This window comes from Amphibalanus amphitrite, unplaced genomic scaffold (genome assembly GCF_019059575.1).
Source record: "Amphibalanus amphitrite isolate SeventyFive unplaced genomic scaffold, NRLGWU_Aamphi_draft 000222F_arrow, whole genome shotgun sequence".
Classification (NCBI taxonomy): Eukaryota; Metazoa; Arthropoda; class Thecostraca; order Balanomorpha; family Balanidae; genus Amphibalanus; species Amphibalanus amphitrite.
The window spans coordinates 517,719-541,545 of NW_024881717.1; the positions used below are offsets into that span (position 1 = coordinate 517,719).

General features: G+C 46.5%; 1 long non-coding RNA gene across 1 annotated transcript in view; it reads right to left on the minus strand.

Moving 5' to 3' along the window:
* Window positions 1-21,722, minus strand: part of LOC122385548 — a 29,146-nt gene extending 7,424 nt beyond the window's left edge. The window contains exons 1-3 of the long non-coding RNA XR_006257213.1: window positions 21,533-21,722; window positions 21,213-21,424; window positions 2,632-2,801 (exon numbers count right to left, since the gene is read on the minus strand). This is a non-coding gene — a long non-coding RNA (uncharacterized LOC122385548). The remainder of the gene's footprint in view (window positions 1-2,631; window positions 2,802-21,212; window positions 21,425-21,532) is intronic.
* Window positions 21,723-23,827: the final 2,105 nt, after the last annotated feature.

The following is a 23,827-nucleotide window of genomic DNA, read 5'->3' on the forward strand; positions in this document are numbered from 1 at the left end:
GAGCTCAACTTCAATAATCAGACCTAAGAATCACAATGGACATAGCCATGAGCCAGACTGCAAAGTATGGCAATTTTGTCAAGATTTTGTCAGTGCGGACTCCTTCGTCTGGTGCGGATTTAAGTGTGGTGCGGTGCGGATTTGGTTTAGTGTGGTGCAAATTTAGTGTAGCGGGATGCGAATTTGGCTTGCTGTGGTGCAGATGTGTAGCATTGTGGGGATTTGAGGTCAGTGCAGATTTTGATTGGCCATTTTGGGGTTTGGTGCATTTTTGTGTTCTCTCAGCCCCCTTTGGTGTGAATTTTCGGGCTCTGTTTGAAGGGTTTGTGTCAATTTTGAACTTGGGAGTTGGGCCAGTGCTCCTTGGCGACCTGCGAGCTATACTCGCACATACAGCCATACAGTACTGGCCTGGGCCCATGAGCAAAGTAATATAATATAGTCTGTTCAAGATTCAATATAATAAGTCTGCAAAATACATTCCAGCATTTGTAATTGAAGCAGAATGAATTGTAGTGACCTGCATTCGTATTTTTGTTGTGTCTGTGAAAAAAATAATAAATATACCTACCTACTGGAAAAAATCGTGGCCTTTCAGCACATTTGGCAGAGTTGTGTGACTCTGATTTAGTGGCTCACGTGGAACGCAACGAGCTGCGGAACAAGCTTGAATAGCATTTTGCCTCAGGGCTACCTATCTGCCAGAAACATTTCATCTGCATAAATTTGCCTACAGGCAAGTCTGACAAATTTTTGGATTAACTGGGGACCTTGTAAGCCTGCATATTAAATTCTAGCCCACCAGCTCAGCCCTATTCTCAGTTTCAGCATTCAGCATGATAACAGTTCTGATCAAGTTCTGATTGTCACCACTGAGACACCAATGGAGTCCTCTGAAATTTTGCCTTTTTATTAGATTATTTGTAAGAGTTTCAGCTACATTTACATAGACCAAACGTTTCACTCTCAAAGATCTGCGACCCACCCCACTCGTCCAATAGGATGCCTGGCGCGCAAACAGTCCAGCAGTGAGCTGCCAGCCGGTACGCAGGGCAGCAGCAGGCGGCGGCAGCAACGGCAACTAGTGAACATGTCTTGGACTGCAGCCACGACATGATCTAGGCTAGCATCTATTCAATTTGTCCATGTACAAGTCCCACAGCTCCTGCCCGAGGTCGATTTTTCGCCTACATATTGTTCTTTTGGCGTTCAGCTACTGGGACACGCTTAAAGGAAAAGGGCCACCTTCGTGAAATATGAAGATATCGTTGTTTTTCATTTTGACATTATTATTTTTCATTTTCTTTTTAAAACTGGTGCCAGAAGTGCACAATTTGCGAAAAAGTATTTAAAACTATTTAACATATTGGTACTATGTTGATACTCTCTACGGCACCTACTGTATGATGGCATAGCGATGACGTCACACTCAAGCCAATCAGCGTTTAGAAGACAGACTCGTCGGATTGTGTCAGATAAGCTGATTGGTTAAAGCTGAGCTGGTTGGAGCTGATTGGTAAAAAACCAAAGCCTCGCCGCGGGTGGCTGTATTGTCGGATAAGAACGCATTCCTGGGATAAGGACGCATTCCTGGCGTATTTTCTTTTAAAATTGCCGATAACTACGAATGGAGGCCGAAATCGGCCGTAAGGAGGTAGACAGTTAGGTTTTCGGACACGGGCTACAAGATGGCTATCTCAGTTTCAATCCCCATGTTAAAGGTGGCCCTTTTCCTTTAAAGTAGAGCAGACGTCACACGAAGGTTTTCCAACCAAGGAGAGGCGCCATACCCGGACGTGCTTCTTTCTAGGAAAACCTAAACAAACCTAACCTGACCTAACCTAACCTACAACCTACAAACCTACAACCTACAAACCTACAACCTACAAACCAACAAACCTACCCTACAACCTACAAACCTACAGCGCCTCTCCTCGGTTGGAAAACCTTCGTGTGACGTCTGCTCTACTAATGCCAAAATATGCCAATGCATATGATTTTATGAATGTCGGGGACAGCCCGATGAACAAAAAATCAACGTTTTTTACCACCATTCTTAAAAAGGCCATCGAAAAAAAGGTTAAAATTGCATTTTTGGAATCAGCTCTGTCAGCTTTCTAATGGCATATTTCGTCTGTGAATGAAATGACCTTCCGACGAAGAGGAGGTGCCCTTCCCTACCCCCCCCCCCCCCCAAGGAAGTCACGGGTTATCCGGAATGGTGTAGCCGCTAAACGGCCCCTTCGCTTGATTTTGTTGGATGGAAACACCCTTGGGCGTTATTGATCGTTGCAGGACTATGCGATTGTAGGAATCGGGGGAGGTTGATGGTGATCTGATCATAGCGGCATAATTTCCTGCATCACACATGGTCATTATCTTCCGCTTCTCAAGAAGAGTGCACTGCGACATCTCTGAGCTCCACTCACGGCGCCTTCACTGCAATGCCGGCCCTCACAACTGATTCACTGGCCGGGATTCACTGCCCCCCCCCCCCCCAGGTCGCTGCTGAACCCGGCCCGCGCCACCAGAATCCGGGCTGGTATCCGGGGTCTGCGCCGGCCGGCCGCCTCCGGAGCCGGCACTATCTAACTATATAGAGCTAGTGTCGGCGGTGCGCGGTGTGCTCACCTGCCAGTCCAGTTGGCGGCCGTCCCAGAGTAGATCCAACCCTGCGGCCCGCTGGCGGCACACTGAGCGCCGGCCGGGCTTCACTCAATATACCCTGGGCCGGGCCTCCCTCCGTCGGCGCCAGCTGAGCGCCCGCTGGGGCCGGCTGCGTCTGCTTCCACTCACTCGACCTGTCGCCAGCGCCCAGCAAACATCTCAAACAGTAAACACCTCGCCTCAACGCCGGCTGATTTCAGCAGCACACTAGCATATCCCTACGGTGTGGAACATCCTAGGGGAGCAAGTAGCGTGTCTTTCGTGCTGTCTGTCGGGGTATCGATAACATGTTAGAGTTGCAAAATTTTCCCCAAAGGCTGCCACCGGCATGCTACCACGCCCCAAGCGAAAAACCACCAAATTACCGGCATACTAAAAAACCTGCAATCTTATTCTAGCTTACCACTACTAGATATGCCACGTTTTGGAAATTTCAGCACCCGCCCCACCCAGCAGCCACCCATCGTCCAACAACAACAACCAGCAGGCTGATTTTGGCTGAATTGGCCCCGAAAATAGTGATACCCAGTGGCGTATCCAGAAATCAGCGAAAGAGCTCTAAATCAAATGGTGCTCGAGGGGGCGACTTTTTCCCTTGAGAGGGGCGCCATTGTCAGCTTAGCGACAGGGGCGTCAGTCTAAAATGTAACGTCATGTTCATGCATGATTACTAGGTGCTGCAAAATACGAGTATAAAAACTAGGTTTCGATGATTTGTCATAAAATCCAATTAATGCAATTTGCAGCCCGGTGTTGTTTTATAAAAAAAAACCTTGATCTTGATGAATATTTAGCACGATATAGGAAACGACCTCAGGCTACGGATATTTCATTCTCAAAAAACGCATCCATGCGAATTCGAAACGGTAAAACATACATTGATCGATGAGCACATTTTTTATTATTTGCAAAAAATTATACAGCTTCACTCACTGATCCAAAGTGACCTGTGGACTGCAGCCTGTGGTCAACCGGAGTGACCGTGCTTAGAATCTAAGACCGCACGTAGTATGAAGGATTCACGCTGCGACTTATTGCCGAAATTGGAATCCAGGAAAGACTTGAACATTTCAGACCATAAGATCCACCATGAGATCCCAACTGATTGTCATACTAGCAACGACTCCAGTCAGAGGCGACCGAACGCTTACATACGTTCTGGATTTTTTCTCTCTCCACAAATCACCTTAAATTCGATGTCTATACTGCGGGCAGCCCCTACTTGTGGACATGGGTGACTGCATGAGTGCCAGATGGATGAGGCGTGAGACTGTCCCATATTAGTGGCACTAAGGTAAAGGGTGTCCTCGGCCGACGTAGTATAGAAGACGACGACGTAGTATTAGATGATGAGTGTGCATGATCGACTTTGAATAAGCGCCATAGATACCTGCTGATCTCACCGAACATTCGCCTTGCGTAATCCCCAGACAAAATATCTACATTGAGGGACAGGTCAATTTTGCTACCTCTCCATTACCTATTAGTTAAACCGCGCCGTGCTGGTGGCCTGTGTTTTCCGTGTCATGCATGCGTTTTCACACGACCCACTCTAACTTGGCTCCTGGGCCACGTAGCGACACGCGGTAAGCGGCAATCGAAAGAGCGTCAAAATAATGACGGAAACACTTATTTGAAATTGTTAACGGACTTTCACTGGGTAGTGGGTAGTGGATGGGTATAAAACACATTCACTGGGTATTCACTGGGTAGTGGGTAGTGGATGGGTATAAAACACATCAAAGACCCCATGGAGGCCAACGTCGTCAGGGCTAAAATCGCGTCAGTTCTTCGTAGTTCCAAACCGCCGGCAGATAATCTCACCCGAGAAGAGAGGTCAGCACTCAAAAGTCTACAGGCGAGGGATGACATCAAGATTCTTCCAGCCGACAAAGGAAACACAGTCGTGGTCTTATCTGTCGGTCAGTACGCCGGGAAACTCGAGGACTTGCTGGCGGACAGGGCGTATCAGCAAGTGAGGACAGATCCGACAAGAACCAAGGAGAGGAAGATGAAGGAGCTGCTCAACCGGCTCAAGGACAGGGGTGAAATATCAGTCAGAAGAGCACAACAGCTTTTACCATCTCACTCGGTGGCTCCAAGACTGTACGGTTTGCCCAAGATCCACAAACCGGGCGCTCCGCTCACACGGTTCGTCGGAAGGTCATCTCGGGCTCAAAAGAAACGATATATACCATTCGAAAGCTGACGGTGAGCTGAATCCAAAAATGTAATATTTATCAAAATCGATCGATGGCCTTTTTTGAAAATTGCGTTTTTATAAAAACTTTATAGCTTAAAACTTGCTTGAAATTAATTTTACCAGCCTCGTGTTCCTCTTATTAAAAAACGCTTCGAATGAATCAAAAGTTGATCTTTAAAGGTCATTTGAAAAATTTGGCCTATGTTCAAAGACATGGCCTGACCAGAAATGGTCATGATGCATAGCAGGATATTAGATTCGTATCGTGGAACTTTACGAACACTTTAGATGATTTCATAACTTAAGCATGTCTATCAAAAATAATTATGACATGGCTCATATATAAGCTGGGTGTGTGATCATGCTCACTAGTATGTTTAACGCAACTGATAATGTTCTGTTGGCCACAATTTCTATATTTGATTTATTCTCCCGGATTTCATATTTTTATTAATGACACCTTGACGATGTCGAGAAAAAAAAACACTTAGGAGATTTAACAGCCTGAGATACATTCAGTATAAGGAAGGGTCAAGGGTGCTAGATCCCTTCCGTCCTCGCTATCCTCAGGAAAAAAACAATCCGCATCGCCCCTAGTCTTCATGCTTCCCTCTCTGGACTGGAGGTCACCCCACCAGCCAACCTGTAGTTGATGTCGGATCCATTCCAGGACACATACTCCTCTTCGGGTGACCGTTTGGGAGACGGCTGGACCGTCCCGACACTCGACAGGGCAATCGTCCCACGGGAACAGTCTCGCTTCCGCAGATCACTGTCGCTGGCTCGCACAACCCAATCACTACACCAGAGCATAGTTATGTCATAGCTCTGCAAGGGCCTTTTCAGACTGAAAAAGATGGCTCTCAACAAAACAAACAATTTTCTCATTCAGTATTGTATCTCATCAAGCACCACATGTTTTCAGAGTGTTTATTATGCGTTCCGTCCAAAAAAGCGCAGTTCAATTTTCTCCCATTGACTTGAGCGATCTCAAAATTGACCCGGCCTTCCTGTCAACAATGTCAAACTTGCAAAGTAAACGTTTCAAATACATATAGTGTTGCCCATTGAAATCGCTGAAAGTTGTAAAGCGATCGGTTAGTCGGTGTATTTAGATATGATGAGCACAGGAACTTTCCTTGAGGTAAGGTCACTTGACGTGACCTGGTGTTATGACCTTGAATTGAAAGACTTGGGCGAGAAAAATGGGTTATTTGAAATCTGAAAATGCTAGATTTTAACAATAATTGCAAACACTATCCCGGCCAAATAGTGAGTGAGAAGGGAGCGATCCCCCAACCCCATGTTTAGCTCATGGACTATAATTGAGCTAGCTGCTAGAGCCTCGCGGAAAAAAAACGAGCGCTTGCTTCGTTACGTGACGCAGCGACTGGTACCCCATTTTAAAATATCATTGACCTCTTAGGGCAGGTCAAGGGCCCCAAAGCATTCAATCGGTTTTTGGTAAATAGCTTCGCAAAAATGGTCGCATTATCGTCATTTCGATACAATCGTGTTTTCTGTTCTCAGACGCGTCGATTTATATGTTTTTTTGTTTAGGTGAAGCAATTTAGAATGTTTACCTGAGGCCAATGTCATTTTAGGGCAACACAGGTCACGAAGCTGTTGAAAGGAGGACATGTTGCATAACATTTGATTCGGCAAGCTTGCAAAGTCCAAAGATGGCTGTCCCGACTGGCTAGCTCATTTTGATCGGGAGTTATTGACGAAGCACTCCTATCACCCTAGTGACGTCATAACTGACGTCACGCAAGGTAAACAATGCAAAAGTGAAGCATTAGACCTTGCCAAGAATGTATGAAGTCACGATTTGAAGTGCTTGAGGTGTAATTTTAGATCATTTCCGACGCCAAATTAACAGTTTCCATATTTCTCCATTATGCTTGACACTAAGTGCATTGCGGATTTGCATCATTTTATAACCGACAACCGTGCAGAGGTTTACTTAACCCTCGCCGGACCTATTGGTTTTCTACATACGCGCCGGCCGAGGGGGGCGGGTACGACCCCCCCCTCGCCGTTTCGCCCCAGGTGGAGCTAGCGCGTCGCGGAAAAAACGAGCGTGTGCGCCGTTACGAGACGCAGAGATTGGTACCCGATTTTAAGGTCCTAGGTCAACCGGTGACCTCTGAGGTCAGGTCAAGTGCCCCAAGGTACGGTTCAGTTTTTGGTGAATAACTTCGCAAAAAAAACTGCCGCAGAGCCGCGATTTTGGCAGCATCGTGTTCGCCTTGCTCAGGCGCGTCGAATGATATACTTTTTGTCCGGGTCAGGTCAACTTGGGGTGTTGACCTCAGGTCAAGGTCAGGTCAGCACCCCGAGGTCACGAAGTTGGTCGAAAGAGGTCATGTTGCATATCATTCGATTCGGCAGGTTTTCCTGAGTCCATTGGTGGCTTTCCCGACTCGCTAGCTCAATTTGATCGGGAGTTATTGACGAAAAACTAATATGACCTTGATGACGTCATAAATGACGTCACGCAAGGTCAACATTGCAAAAGTGACGCATCTAACCTTGCAAGGAGTGCATCAAATTACGATTATGTGTGCTTGAGGTAGTTGGAGATCGTTCCCGGCGCCAGAACAGCAGTTTTCATTTTTCCCCATTGACTTATCCCTAATGGTGAGGTCACGAAAATGACCTGACCTCATATGACCTTTAGGAAAAATCCGAGATATACAAGTTGTGAGACTCATAATGGATACTAGATCCTGCAAGTTTCATTTCCCTGTGACATCTCCTCTGGCAGTGAGGGCGTTGCGAAGTTGCGACATCTGAAGACCGTGCAGAGGTTCACTTATGACGCCATAGGTCAGTGACCTGACCTGACCCAAAATGTGGTTGGTGTCAAAAGATCTGGCTTGAATCAAAGGTTAGGTATGCCAAGTTTCAGCTTTCTATCGCCAGCGTGTTCGGAGCTATCGCGAAAAAAAAAACCATTGGGGCGGCACCCGCCCCCCCCCCCCCCCCTCGGCCGGCGAGGGTTAAGACGCCATGGTTAAAGGGACTATCCCACCTTTAACATGGGGTTTGAGTTGAGATAGCCAAGTTTGCGGCGAGGTTCAGAAACCACTATCTATCTAGGTTGCAACCCCCGCGGCCTCTTGGTGTTGAAGAAATTCGTTCCCTTCATTTGAAAATGGGCCTTGCGCAAGGCCCTATCTTCAACATGGAGCGACCGTTAGTGTGACGTCACCTCGTTTAGTCATTCTGATTTAAATGGATTTGTTCGTTGAAAAATCGCTTAAAACTTGGTCTGAACTTTGTTGTGGTGCCTACAGAGTAAAAACAATCAGCTTTATGACAGTAATGTGGCCTGGGGAAGGAGGTAATTTTGGGCTGTGACGTCACATATTTGAAAGTTTGTGTTTGGAATATGGGAAGCCTAAGATGTTTAATGAAAAATAAATGCCAGAACTGTGTTCCTGGTCATCCAATCTATAAAGTCGGGCACAATTTAACTGGTTTTAACAGCATTTTAGAAGGTGGGATAGTTCCTTTAAGTGACCTGACCTGAAAACGTGGTTGATGTCAAATGATCCGGCGTGAATCAAATGCAAGGCATATGAAATGTCAGCCTTCTATCATCAGTGTGCTTTGAGCTACCGCAAAAAATACATGGTGGCGGCATTCACCCCTTCTTCTCGGCCGGCGAGGGTTAAACCTCGCTTCGAATTATTGCAGATAATGATGCAACCGAAAACAAAGCATTTATCTGTGTCTAGAACGGCCGCTGACTTGTTGGACAAGATCCCCAATCTTGATTTGCTAGATGGGAATAAAATGCTGGGTATGTGATACATATATACCCCTCGATTTGCTCTCGCGCTATGTCTATTTTAATCATTACTGTCGCTTTTTTATCCGAGATGATGTCGCCGCTAAACGGGTTGTTTTGTTTGCTTGCTTGCGTTGCATGGTCATTACGGCTTATTGAAGGGTTATGATAAAATAGGAATGGGGCGAGGGAGGATATGCACTGCGTCTGCAGGTGTTTAATTTAGATCACAAAGGCATCATTTCCAGCATAGTGCAGAGTCATTATCTTCCCCCTCCTCTGCACTGCGGCATCTCTACGCCCCTCACACGGCGTCCTCACTCCACGGCCGGGGCATTCCACGTCAAATCAAACACCGAAATCCGTCATCCCCTTCGATTTTTCTGAAAATTTGTAGGCAGACTGGGCATGGTTCAAAACTGAGTTACGTATAATATTTTCGAAATTTGATAACGTATCGCTGAGATATAGGTCATCGAATATAGCGAAAAATGCCACACATCAATTTTTTAAATAGCTATAGCTCTGGTTCCTTTTCTGGTATCAAAATGATATTAACAGGGTCTTATAGGCAATTGATAAGGCTTTGATTTTTAATTATAAAATTAAATTGAAGTGACCTTGAAATGCATTTGACCTTGAATTAAATCAGAAAAATTTAAATAGCAAAAAACACGTCAGCTTCGATTTGGGTAATTTTTACATATTATGTCCGTCACAATGTTCCTAACCATCTGTGAAAAAATTGGAGTGGGCCATTCATAACTTTCGCGGCAAACGCCATTTTCATGCATCAACATCACGCAACCGCGCGTGACCTTGAAAGACAGAGTCAAGACATGCTTGCTTGTGTACACTTTCTGAAATGAATGATTGCTGATTAGTGATATCCCAGACTCTGCGAGAATGGAAATGCATAGTCATCGTAGTCAAGCATTCACGTTCCATAGTAAAAGTGTCTCAGGCAAACGGTATTTTGCGGTGAATTTTGAGCCGTGTGGAAATGCATCATGAAGTAAATTCAACGAAAACATTATCACGCAACAATATCTTCACGTCTTTTGATCTTCACTTTACGAAAGAACATACATTTTTTAGTATGTATGGGGAATTTCTAGTTAATCCAATAATAAATATGGCAGTTAGAGGCCTGCTAAGAGTAACATGTCGCCGGCTGAGGCGGGCTCGGCCGATGCGGGAAACGCAGCAATCACAATTTTGTGTTTACACGTTCATATTTCAATTGTTTACCAACCGATTTTCAAAATTCTTTCACCATAAGATTGCCTGTACATTTCTTAGTCTTCTCACAAAATTTGACGCGAATCGAACGTAATCAGCGGTAGGGAGCGCGATGTAAAGACGGAACCGTTCCGTTCCGTCCCGGCACAGTCTACAATTCAGGCGGCGCGTAGCGGTCGGCGCCGGCTGCCGAGTCGCCGCGTCGCTGCGGCGACAGGATGTTCACTTTACACCGCTATTACTAGAACAGTTGTGAACCGATTTTCTTATTGCTTGCACGATGAGATGTCCAATTCAATTCTTGACAGGTAGCCATAATTAATTTCGCATTAATCTTATGAGATATTGGCGAAAAACAGGAGGGGTGGGCGAAATTCGCTCTTCCCCCTCCACTGCGCGTGCTAACATACGTTTGCATATGTGCAATTTTCTTCAAAACTTATGAATGGCCCACTCTAATTTTTTCACAGGTTGTTAAGAATATGGTAGGCAATAAAATATATGAAAATGAGCCAAATCGAAGGTGACGTGTTTTTTGCTATTTCAATAATTGTGCTTAAGAACAGAGTTAAGCAAATTTCAAGGTCATACATTTAAGTAGGTGCAATTCTAAACAAATGCTTAAGAAATTACCTAAACAGTAAGGTTGATTTCATTCAAATCAAACAAGTACAAACAAAGTTATGGTCGTTCAAAAATATAAAGATGCAACATTTTGTAAAAATTTGATGCCCTATATTTAGAAGACCTGTGGTCAGAATGTGCAAAAAACATCAATGTAATGTCCGGGGCCACACAGGAACTCGCTCACAAATTTATAATGAAATCGCTGATGATAAGGTGCAAAACAGCCGATTTTTGTTCGATTTGACGTGGAATGCCCCGGCCGGCCGCCGCCAACTGACCCAAAACTGACCCACTCGCCGGGCGCCGCGACCCGACCCGTGTCGCTGCCGCGGCCTGCGCAATAGAGTCGGGGCTGGAATCCGGGGGTTCGGCCGGCCGGCCGCCTCTGGAGCGGGGGACTTTTTTGTAGACCTACTGTACTATCCACTGACCAAGTTTGGTCCAAATCGTAGGGGCTCACCTGATTCCGAATCTTAGATTATAGATTAGGATTCACTTACATCTAACTTGACGACCGTGAATATATTTCGGAGGCGTTCCTTCATCGGTTCAAGTCACAGGGGAGCACTGCCGCTGTCGCTTCAACCCTATTGGCCGTAGTGTCTAACGGTGGCGGCCATATTGCGCAGACCAGGAACCGGCTGCCGCCTGTGTTGAGGAGTAGGGAATTCGGGACCTCGATTTACGTTTGCGGCCGCCGCAGGGCATATTTTAAGGATTTTTCACTGCGTCCCAAAGGTGGCATAGGGCACATGCTTCGATCGGAAAGGGCACTTTGCAAGCGAAATAGTATATAATGCAAGTGAGATAATGTACAGATACATGTGTCATTGTGTAGGGTAGAGTGGGGCAAAGCGCCCAGGGCGGGTAAAACGCCCACCCCTCTTTCATGGGCGTCGCCACCACTACGGACACTACGGACAGTGTCCGTACAAGTTTTGGAAGGCCCGAAAACTTGTACGGAATGTCCGTACAAGTTTCGACGACCGCAAAGCAGTCTTTGCAAATATTTTAAAGTAGCTTAAAGCTTATCAGTCCCCTATTTGTGGGTAAAGATGCGATCCAATTCCAAGGCAGCCCGAAAGTCAATGTCACCCAAGAGTATTTACTATTTAGGGTGTAACGAAATTATCCGGACATATATTTGTTCGCCATATCTGTTCGCACAGTTTCTTTTCTGATGCTAGAAGCGGGAATACTGGCTGTACAAGTGCCTCCGGTATCGGCTCTCAACTCAGCAAAGACCTACCTTTGCCAGATGCTTCTTGCTCTGAGTAATTAGTCGAGTCACCGACGGGTTCATTTGATAGTTTTCGTCTAAGGCGCGAGAGAAAGGAGCGCACTCTCTCCTTTTGTATTAACCCTAGAACGCCTAGGGGGGGGGGGGTTGTATCAACCCCCCCCCCCTGAGGTTTTTTCGAAGTGCACGCTAAACGGCTTGTCGTAGCGGGCTGAAATTTTCAATATCCTCTGGGGCAACCTTTGCGCATCTTTTGCCGAAAAAAATTGATCGGGTCATGTCAGGTCACGGAGTTATGACGTCATAAGAGGTACAGCCTCCGGCCGGATTTTCACAAACTGAGTGCCAACGCCCGAGGTTTCCTGCCGGTGGTACGGACATCGGTTGATGGATCGTGATGAAACTTCCCATGCATGTTGGGGCAAGTATTGGCTATCATATGGTATAAGAAATTTGACCGGGTCAGGTCAGGTCACGGAGCTATGACGTCACAAGAGGAACAGCGTCCGGTACTATTTTTGAAAAGCGCCCGAACCACTATTTTGCTAATTCTTGTCACCTCAATGGGAATATGCAGCAATATTAGCTTCTATAGGGAGCAAATGGACCTCCCAAATCCAAAAATACAATCAGATTTCAAAAATTTAAATTTTGATTTTTCGAATTTCTGCCGCCGACTGTGACCTTGCCGACTTCCGGCGCTCCCAACGCGCCATTTTTAGAGCTAGGGAAACGAAATACATACCAAACAATAGAGAATTGATCAAGGAACACGATAGTGAAGGTTTCAAGTCGATATCTCCCACCGTTTTGCCGCAATCGCCGCCGAAAGTTGAAAGAAGTCTATTTTCCGAAAATTTGACCTTTGACCGGTCAAAAGTAGGTCAAATGTTGACTTAGGACCAAAAAATATACCACCAATCGCGAGATCTCGTTGAGAGCAATCCGTTGGTTTTTTCCGCTAAGCTCTACGACCTTCCGTTTCGAAACGCCAGGGGGGGTCGTAACAACCCCCCCCCCTGGTCGTTCGTGTTATGAGAAATGGCCTGGTCGTGCGAGGGTTAAAGAAGCATGCTTGTGCATGGCGGCAATGAGCCTGAAGCTGGTCTGCCAGCAGCTGGACATCAGCAGCAGCCAACTGCACATCTGCCTGAGGCGTAATAAGCTGGGACTTGATTGGTGAACTCAGCCCGGCTGCGAGCGCAAAAGCCACCCTTTGCCAACGCAGATTAACTTGAATTCAAGACCGATAAAAGGGCCCACATCATGACTCACCGCTATCCGCCCCTTACCTTTGTTCTTCTGCCCACTAGCGGCGGAACACCTTCAATTAAGGGGGAGGGGCACTGCCGACTTTTGGTCTCATTCTTTTCATGCAACGCCCATAGGGCTAATGTTGAAATGCCAAAATCAAAGGGGGCACGGTGCCCCAGTGCCCTCCCCGTTCCGCCGCCTACACTGTAACAAAATCTTACAAGCCCCTTGTAGGAAAACCGCTGGCGCAAAATTTGCAGCCCTCAGTAGCCTTGATTTATGCATTAAGAGTTATAGAACAACTGTAAGCTGCAGGCTCAGATCTTCAGTTTCTACCTATGCCTGCAGGCTGCAAACACGATAAAATCAATGGAAGAGTACCTTATAATAGTTTTATTGTATTTTATTGATGCTATTCAAGTTTCAATGGTAACTATATCACCGATGATTCAATATCATTTGCATGGTATCATTTACCACCACACGTCTAAATATTTAGTATCTAAAATAATGCAGTAAAATAAGCTGCGCCACATCTGTCGACAAAATCTGGTGCCAACTGCCAACTCAAGGTCAAACGGAAAATGTGGTCACGTGACCAATGTCCGGCAGCTGATAAATGCTCTTTCCTAGATGTCAAGAGTGGGGAAGAAGCGGCAAACATTGTTCCCAAATCCCAGCAAGAGGCGCCACCTGAAGCTGGACGGACAGTTCCGCTGCCGAGCGAGTGAACTGTGGTGCTGCGAGGCGGCTTCGCGCGCACTGCATTACACCTACTTCTAGGACCAAGAGGGCTAAGGATTCGCCAAGGCCTATATAAAGCCTTGTGCCAAGGCGAGTGTCTTACCTCAGGAAGATACCTACCCAGATTAACTGCACCGCGGTCATTGCAGGGCTGAGGGCGGTCGTTCGCCCCACTTCGGCGAGGTGGAGGTCATGCTGCCCGGCTAGGTGGTTTCAGCCGATATGCAGGCCCCGTTTGCCGGGCCCGGTGAAGACGAAGGAACGCCACACAGCAAACAATATAAGCTCCGGCCCCGCTACACTGCACAGTGGGGATTTTTCCGATCTAGCACGTCTTTATTCGTAGAGGGCAAACCATAGGTAATATTGTAGCCAGATTGTGCACAGATGTTGGCTGGTGTGTTCTGGTGAGAATTTTACCTGTAAATGTGCATAGTCAACATAGTATAGGGGTTCAATTGGACCCCCGGCTCAGCCGTTTGGCCCCTGATCAAGCTAGAGCTTCGCGGAAAAATCAAGCGTGCTGCCTATGACGAAATGAGGCCGAATATATCCAATTTCAAAGTCCAAGGCCATTAATTAGTTGACTTTCCAAGTCAGTTTAATGACCCAACTAAAGTTGGGAAATCGAGATCTCTTGAAACTTCGCAAAGTTAGGGTGTTACGGGGTATTTTGGGGTGCTGATCACGAATTTCATGCTAATTTTGATCACAGACGATGTCTTTATGCATTTAGGCCAGGTCGGGTCAGGTCAGGTTAGATCAACCATTAGGCGTCCTGCCTGCCATTCATAGTAGGTGTCACCTACTACTGATAGCTTCGTTACATGGTACGAAGGCACCAGAACTACTTCGTAAATATTCAAATGGTTGATAAATTCGAAATCAGCACCAAAAAGTACCCTAGAAACAAGTAAAACCCGAAAAAGTGAACCAAGGTCATCAAAGGTCAATGACCTTGACTTGACCTTCACGTGACCTTATCACCCACCATAATGCATGGCACCAACATCATTTCACATATTTGAGCGTTTAAAACCACAAAAAGACTGGAAACCGCGGATAATGTGAACTGGCATACGCCGAATCACGATTCCGGCCAAACATGGTCTCGAGAAATATGCCACAGGTCAAAGGTCAGTTGGGTCAGAGTCATGAAAGTTTTAGGTTAGATGTAAAATTGATGATCTCGAGGGCACCGAAAGTTTCGTCGCGATCGGCCGCTTTTTGCGCGAGTAATTTGCGGAAAACCATGGGGTTTTATCCGACCCCTCCCCCTCCCCCTCCCCACAAGTGCAAGGGTTAATAAGGTTACGGTATGTATTATTTACACTTGTCATCCTATTCCTAATGAATGTGTCTCAGAAAATATGCATCATATAAATCACGAAGTAAAATTATTCGCCTCTGTCCGGAACATACCTATATCGTGCTGTTTGCCCTAGCGCTCCTTGAGTGGGGTGTTAGGATACTCTAATGTGAATATTCCGTGTTCAGGCAAGTTCCGGCAGCCAAACTAGGCGTTGACTTGTGCAGGAGAAAGTGGCGAATTTGATAGGATATATTTTGGAGTGGAAAAGTGTGGAAAACATTGTTGATTTCCTACATTTATTTAGAATACCATTCCTTCAACATGGTGTCTGTAAGGGTTTTTGTAAATGGCATTTTTTGTGACCTTAGTAAGTGTAATGCTAACTCAACAAAACGAGACTTTGCACTGAGACATATAATTTGTAGTAAAATTTCATCCTGAAACAGAAACAACAATCATTGCATGTCCAGCTTCACAGGTCGCACGGTTTAGATAACTGAGAGGTAATACAATAAATTTGACATACATTTGAAGATCGTACTTACTACAGTGCGCCGAAAGTCTATAGATGCAATTTTCTCTTCAATAAAATAAACAAAACAAACAAAAAACTGATCAAGATTCCAACAAAAGTCAAAGTTTCAATGATATCCAAATAAATATGCGCACAGATTTCAAATTTGACATAGTAAACATCGCAAATAAAATCACGCGGGTAAATGACATGGAACTTTCGAATTGCGCACATCGTGAACTTAACTTCACGATACACTCCCCCACCCGCTCATGAGTCGGCCTCGATCAGTAGAACGAGACGATGCACGGACCTCTTGATAACTGTATCCGGTTGCCCTGTGTAAGTGCGTCCCTCAGTCTGGGTCTTGTAGCGTAGAGTGACGTCTCGAACGTTGCCGTCACTGCTCGGCTCGACGTCCACAACTTCGGCCAATTTCCACTTGCCGCGTAGGGGCTTGTTCTCTTGGACAAGCACTATATCTCCCGGTCGAAGATTGCGCAGTTTCTCATGCCACTTCTGCCGAGTTATCAATGTGCTGAAATAGTCACGATACCATTTTTCCCAAAACGAAGAGACAATTCGCTGAAGAAATAGGAATCGTTCAGCTAGTCGCGAATTGTCGGCCCACCTTCCCTGTGGCGGGGCGATTTGAGTTCGTCCGAGCAGCAAGTCGTTAGGGGATAGGTAGACGCCGGCTATGGGGTCAGCGCCGGGCTTTCTGCCGATCGGTCGTTCGTTCAATAAATTTGCTGCTTCAAACAGAACCGTCTGTAATTCACCGAAGGTCAAAACGCTGTCTCCAATAGCGATAGTGATGGCCCGCTTGATCAGACGTATGAGAGATTCGCTACAGCCATTCTGCCACGGCGCATCCGAAGATTTTGTGAAAGTCCACTTGAGGCCATGATTCGCTCCTGCATTGGACAAATCGTCTAAATCCCACTTGTGTATCATGTCGCGTAGCTCTTTGCTGGCGGCCACTAGTTGAGACCCAGCGTCCGAGTATAATGTAGCTGGATAGCCGCGAAGAGTGACGAACCGACGGAACGCCAGTAGAAAATCCTGCGTGCTGTATCCTGAAACCAAGTCTATGTATACTGCTCTGGAAGCCAGGCAGGTAAATAATACGCCGTAGACTTTTGCCTTTGTTCGACGCTTGATCGTGTCTCTGATAAGAAATGGTCCGAACATGTCCAAGGCTGTGTTGTAGAATGGAGGAGACGGCTGCAGCCTTTCAGGAGTAAGTTGACCCATTACCTGACCATGGGTTTGACCAAGTAACTTTCTGCAGATGACGCATTGTTTGTTAATCTTCTTGATGATTCGTCGGGCTCCGGGCACCCAGAATTTTGTCTGTAGGCGAGCGAGAGTAGTTTCAACACCACCGTGATTTTGTTTGTGTAGCTTCTGTATCAATAAGGTTGTGAAGGGGTGGTTGTTCGGTAGAAGTACAAAACAGTCTTGGTTCCAGTTCTGCTTCAGCCACTTGGAAATGCGTTTCCCGACTGTAAGTATGCCTTGATCAGTGATACTCGGTCCTAATCTTTTGAACCGTATTTCCCAGTTTCGAGAAAATTCCTGTTGGACGAGTTTGATCCAAAATGTTTCGGCCTTTTCGATTTGATCTGCTTCTGGGGGTAGACCAATGACGCTAAGTGTCCTTTCTTCTGCAGCCCTTAGAAGTCTGGCCGTAACTCTAAGAAGCTTGTCGTAATTACTGAAGTCGTCAATCCGCAAGTCATTACAAATGTCACGGCTGGAATGGTTTGCCAGGAGAGTCATATTGACTGCCACGCGATCTGGCAGGTCGTCCTCGTAGGGTTTCTGGCTTATTGGCCACGTTTCTTTAACGCCTTCTAAAAAGGAAGGCCCGTTTTGCCAAATAGTTCCTGTATCCAATTCTTCTGGTCTTGCAGGTCTTGTCACCATATCTGCGGGATTGTTGCTGCCGTTTGTCCACCACCATTGAGACGGAGACGTTTTCTCTTGGATCTCAGCTATCCGGGTAGCTACAAATGTCCCAAAACCGTACGATTCCTTCTGTATTTGGGATCTAACAATGATTGAATCTACAATATATACAGTTTCGGCGAATTGATAAGTCATCTCCTTTTGTATTGTTTCGCCAAGCCGGCAGCCCAAAACGGCGGCGCAAAGTTCGAGGCGGGGAATGCTCAATTGACGCGTTGGAGCGATCTTGTTCTTGGCAGATACGAGAAAGGATTTGCAGTCACCAGGGTTCCCCGTTTCTATTTCCCAATGAACGTATGCGCAAGCTCCGTACGCTCGAGAGCTAGCGTCCGAAAAAATGACTAACGTCGGTTGTCCGATGGCATGAGGAGGTTTAACGCATCTAGGAAAGCGCAAAAGCTCCAGCTTGAATATGTCAATTAGAAATGGGATCCAGTCTTCTCTGCAGCTTTCCGAGACAGACTCGTCCCAGGTGCTCTGTCCTTGTCCTCCATGTTCCGGCGAAGCATTGATGACCAGCTCTCTCATGAGTAATTTTCCTTTCAGTGTAAATGGGACAATGAGGCCAATTGGATCATAAATCATTGCGACTTGTCTGAGTAAAAGCTTCCTTGTCAAAATTTCAGGGATTTTCAGTTCCGAATCACTTTTCATCACGTTTTGTGCAAAGTCCATTTTGTCTCGTTTCTGGGAAAAGTTTAGCCTCATTTCGAATACGAAGTTATCATCTTGCGTTTCCCAAAACATTCCTAGGATTTTCACACGTTTTGTTTTCATGATCAATACATTTTGGCTTGCGTTTTCCTTTTTGTCGCCCGAGAAAACCCAATGCTTTATGTTGAAGTTTCCCTTAGCAAGGATGATTTGGACGTCAGAGGCTAAAGCCAATGCCTCGCTGCTATTTGTGACCGATTGTAGCAAGTCATCAACATAACTATTTTCTTTGATCATTCTCGCTGCTTCTGGATATTGCTTCATGTTCATGTCGGCTATTGTGTGAAGGGCCACCATAGCGATCGTGCCACTAGGACGGTCTCCAAAAGGCACGGCGGTAAGAGCGTAATGGTGGGGCTCTTGGTCAGTTTGCAGATCACGCCAGAGATAACGATGAACGTGCTGATCTCTTGATGACAGTCGAATCGAGTTATACATCTTTGAAATGTCCGTAGCTATCGCCACTGGGTATTCTCTAAATCTGATCAGGATACCATAGAGGCTGTTGACAAAATCGGGTCCTTTTGCCCAATAATCGTTTAACGCATGCCCCATATATGATGCTGAAGAATTGAACACGATTCTAACTGGAGTTGTTGACGAGTCACCTTTTATTATTTCATGATGATGAAGATAATGGACAGGCCCTGTGTAACAGTGGACCTCCTCTTGTGATAATTTCCTTGCCACCTTTCTGCGCTCCATATCTTTCATTTGCTCTCTGTATGCTCGCTGTCGTTCGGTATCCAGTTTATTGAGTCGTGATTCGGTCGATCGTAGTTTCGCTTTCGCTGCTCTTATGTTGTTGGGAAGATTTTCTGGTCCTTTTATCCACGGATAGGCAATTTCGAATATTTGTTCTTCTTCGTTGTATTTGAGACCGGCCTTAATCAAAGCTAATTCCCTTTCTTCCTTCAAAGTATATCCTTTCATGCCCATGGAACAATTTCCACACCGACATCCTCCGCATTGTGGGTGACAACTGATGCCTAAATTTTCACACTTGAAGAACTTCTCGATAGCGTTCTCGGTCGGGGTACTCGTTTGGATGTCGTCTGTGCGTATGAGCAATGTATTCGCGCGTATTTCTGTGCTCATATCTTGTTCGGATCTTTCGTTCGCTCCTGGGAAAATGCCCCTTATACAATATCCAAACTGATTTCTTAGAAGTTGCGCGTTGTCAACCGTTCTTACGACATTTGGCATTATAGCGCAACAGTCAACACCAATAAGGATGTCAACTTTTCCCGTTGGTCTTCGATAGTCAATGATATTAATTTCGGGAAAATACTTGGTAATGTATTTTTCATCAATGTTTTGTAGGTCAGTCGTAATTTCGTCCATTCCGATTTCCGTATGCGTCAATATTCCAGACATTTTTGTCCAAGTCGATTAGAGGAACGGTGTACTTTTTGCTATTGAGTATGGCAGGTTGATTTCCAACTTTAACGATGGATAAGTCCGTGTTACTTCCAGGTAGATTTAACCGTTTTGCTGCAGAATGTGTAATTAGCGAAATATTAGCTCCGGAGTCCCACAGCACTGTAACCAGTTGATCGTTACAGAGAATAGTACTTATGGCCAGAAGTGCCGGATTATCTTTCATTTGGGCGTTGTAGATTGCGATCCGCTTGTTTTCTGTGTTGCTCTGTCGATGTAGAAGGGGGTGATGCCGTTTTCCGCATACCTTTCCCGACGACATTGCTGTGCATCTAGGATTTTCTGTGCAATCTTTAGCTATATGTCCGGTTTGTAGGCAGTTGAAACATGCTCCTACTTTTCGCATGGCCAATAATTTTTCGTCATGTGTCATCTTTGCAAAATGATCACATGAAGCGATGGCGTGTCCAGAGGTTTTAAGTACCCAACACCATTGGTTTGGTTCCAAGCGAGTATCATTTTGAGTAGGAAAATTCTTTGAAATATTAGTGACTTGAGCGAGATGTTCCAAACGGTTGGACACTCGCTCGATTTCGTTCCATATTCGACGTTCAGGTGTACAATTCGCTTCTTCTAGACATAATCCCTTGGTGAATTCTGTATTGTTAGAGGAGTTACCCACGGTTTGATTCACGTAGCGATGTTTGCCAGAAATGCGCACGTCGTGCTCCATGTACTCAATGACGCGTTTTTCTTGGAGAAGATATTGCAAAAGATTTTCAAATATTGTTTCCTTGGAAGTAAAATCCTTTAAATCTGTTTTCAAAATCCATTCTCGTTTTTGTGTAGGAGGTAGTAATCTTTCTATCATGCTTACGATTGTCACCGTGTTCATTTCATTTGATAATCCCATCCTCTTTAGATCTAACCAGGACCGTTCGATGACATTCACCATGGATATAAACTGTTTGGTATCTCCCTCTGCGATGGGTTTCAATATTTTAAGGTCTTGTATAACAGTGTCAACAAATTTTCTGGGGTCTCCGAAGGCCTTGTCCAAACGGTAAAGCATCTCGTCGAAGTTGTCCTCAACTCCTTTAACCGTGTCCAGAGCAGAACCAAATAGGCAGGAACGTAATGCATAGGCATCCTTGCCATATTTACTGGCCATTAAGCGAAGAAAGTCATGACGAAAACTAGAGTATTCGCGAAGGTTGCCTGAGAACCGTGGGGAGTCTAGGGGTTTTACTTGGATTTCCGAAGATCGATGACTCCCGTTTTCTGGTAATTGCTCGGCATATATGCTTCTCATTTGATCTAATACAGAGTCAATTTCTGTCATATATGTGTCGGCCTCATCCAGAAGATTGTTCATTGTACCGTGCGAAGCAGTTCTATTTATAACATGCAATAGTCGATCATTACACTTATCAATTTCTTTATATATCTCTCGAATATCTTCAAATTTCTCCTTTATCACCAAAATATGTTCTTTATTGTGACTTAGTTCCTGAAACGCGTTACATTTTCGTGTAAACTTACGCTTTGCGTTCGCTCGTTGTCGTTTGATCGATTCGTAATTTTCTTCCTCTTCCAGGTTCATTTTCTTAGTTCTTGTGTCCATTTAATTCTTAGTTCTTACTAAAACAGCAAAGGTGCCTCAAATTACGTTATGGCTTGTAGATGAAATGTAATGCTAACTCAACAAAACGAGACTTTGCACTGAGACATATAATTTGTAGTAAAATTTCATCCTGAAACAGAAACAACAATCATTGCATGTCCAGCTTCACAGGTCGCACGGTTTAGATAACTGAGAGGTAATACAATAAATTTGACATACATTTGAAGATCGTACTTACTACAGTGCGCCGAAAGTCTATAGATGCAATTTTCTCTTCAATAAAATAAACAAAACAAACAAAAAACTGATCAAGATTCCAACAAAAGTCAAAGTTTCAATGATATCCAAATAAATATGCGCACAGATTTCAAATTTGACATAGTAAACATCGCAAATAAAATCACGCGGGTAAATGACATGGAACTTTCGAATTGCGCACATCGTGAACTAAACTTCACGATACAGTAAGGTTGTGGCATACTTTCTGTTTGCCATTCCATTCCCAATAAAGGTGCCTTTCAGAAGATATGCAACTTTAAGACCTCGCAAGATTAAAACCAACAGGATAGGACAATGAAATTGAGCTATACTTTCGGGCCTTACTGAGCCCATTGAATAATCACGCATGAGTGTTAACTTTGGGCGCATTTTTCCTAGTCTTGCTGTGGACATACAGATAAAACAATGCCATATATGAAACATTCAGACATTTCTAGCCCCAATGACACAAAAAATAAACAAAAATCCAAAAAAGATTTTTTGAATTAAGAGGCGCTAGATCGGAAAAATCCCCACTGTGCACTGGTCCGGCTCGTAACAATACCTGCGCTAGCTTCGTCGACCGTCGTTCGACTGCGCCCAGCACCGCTCAGTGGAGAGTCCTGCCGAACTCATCCACGTGTGCCGAGATCATTCGTTGCGCACGGACACAATCGTCCGACAGAGACCGCTTTACATGATGATCGCGTGGTGACCACCTTTTCGCCGGGGTCCACGCCCAGTCGAGCCGTCTGGCTACGCCCCAACCAAATGATCGTTCTTTTAAGCCTTTCGACTGGTTTGCAAAACTCGGGTCTAATATCGAAGTATTTGGGAGTTAGGACACGTTAAATCCGTGTTCATGAACAAATATGCAACTAAAAACACCTTACTTACTTTAACTTTTCTAGGCTGATGACAAGGTAAACACCTATTCATTGTAATATTTCTAAAATGTAAATAAATCATGAGCGATGAGCGTAAAAAAGGTGAAAAAAGCGATCAACTAGAAGCTAGTGTGGAAATCCACTGACGTAGGTCGCCTCGTACTGGCGCAGCTCGTACAGCGGCACCGGCGTCTCCCGCACCCGGCCGTCTGCCTTGCCCGCCTGCGCCATCAGCCGCTGGAAATGGCTGCGCTGCCGCTCAAACATTAGCGTGATCGCCTGGCCAGCCCGGCTGACGCGCGCCGTCCGACGCACGCACTGTGCCTTCAACAGCGCCGGGATGTCGTACGACACGACCGCGTCCACGGCGTCCACGTCAATACCGCGCGCCATAGCCTCGAGCACACCAACGCGACCATCTCAGCTAGCGCGCGCCGCCGCTGGCCCGCCGGCACTGCCCCAGGGAACTCGGCCTCGCGCGCGCCCAGCACCGACAGCGGTAGCTCCAGCTGGTGCGCCGCCTCGTTTCAGTTGACCAACACTAGCGAGCGCCGCCAGTCGGGCTGTCGGAGCAAATTGTGCATCAGCAGCGGCTTCAGCGGCTGCGGCGCCACCACGTTGAACGACTCGCTCAGCTCGGCCGGCGTGGTGAACCTGCCGACGAACTGACCGGGCAGTGCGACGGCGGCGGCCGCCGTGCCGGCCACCAGCAGTCGCGGCTGGAACAGCGACATTCGCTCCAGCTTCTCCGGCCTCCGGGCTCTGTGACGGGGTGGCCAAGAACGGGCAGCTTCTGCAGCGGCAGGTGAGGCGCGCAGACGGCGGCGGCCGTCAGCCGGCCGGCGATGCAGGGCGGCGGGCCGCGGCCGCCGCCACCCGCTCCACCGCTTTCAGCCAGCCCGTCTAGGCCAGCTCGATCACCCGGTCGGCTTCGTCGATCACCAGGTAGCGCAGGTGCGCTAGCGAGAAGCCCTCGGCGCTGGTTATGTGATCCAACAGCCAGCCGGGAGTGCTCACCACGATCAGCCAGGGAGACCGGGCCGCACGGCCCCACCGCCACCAGTTGGTGCCCCCTCGTGCCACTGTGTCTCCACCCAGCAGCCGGACGCAGAGCGGCGTGTCGGCGTCGTACTGGCGGAACACGGCGGGCACCTGAGCGGGCAGCGCCTGTGTGGGTAGCACAGCTAGCGCGCGCACCCGGCGGCCGGCGCACCGCGGCGCCGCACACTGGGCCGGGGGTCCGGAAAAGTGCTAGAAATTATTTGTGATTGAGTTGTTGATCTCAGTGACAAGCAAACATGCTAAAAACGAAGTGGGGCTGCTTAACCCTCGCCGGACCTATTGTCGGACCCCCCACCCCCTCGGCCGGCCGAGGGGGGGGAGGGTTT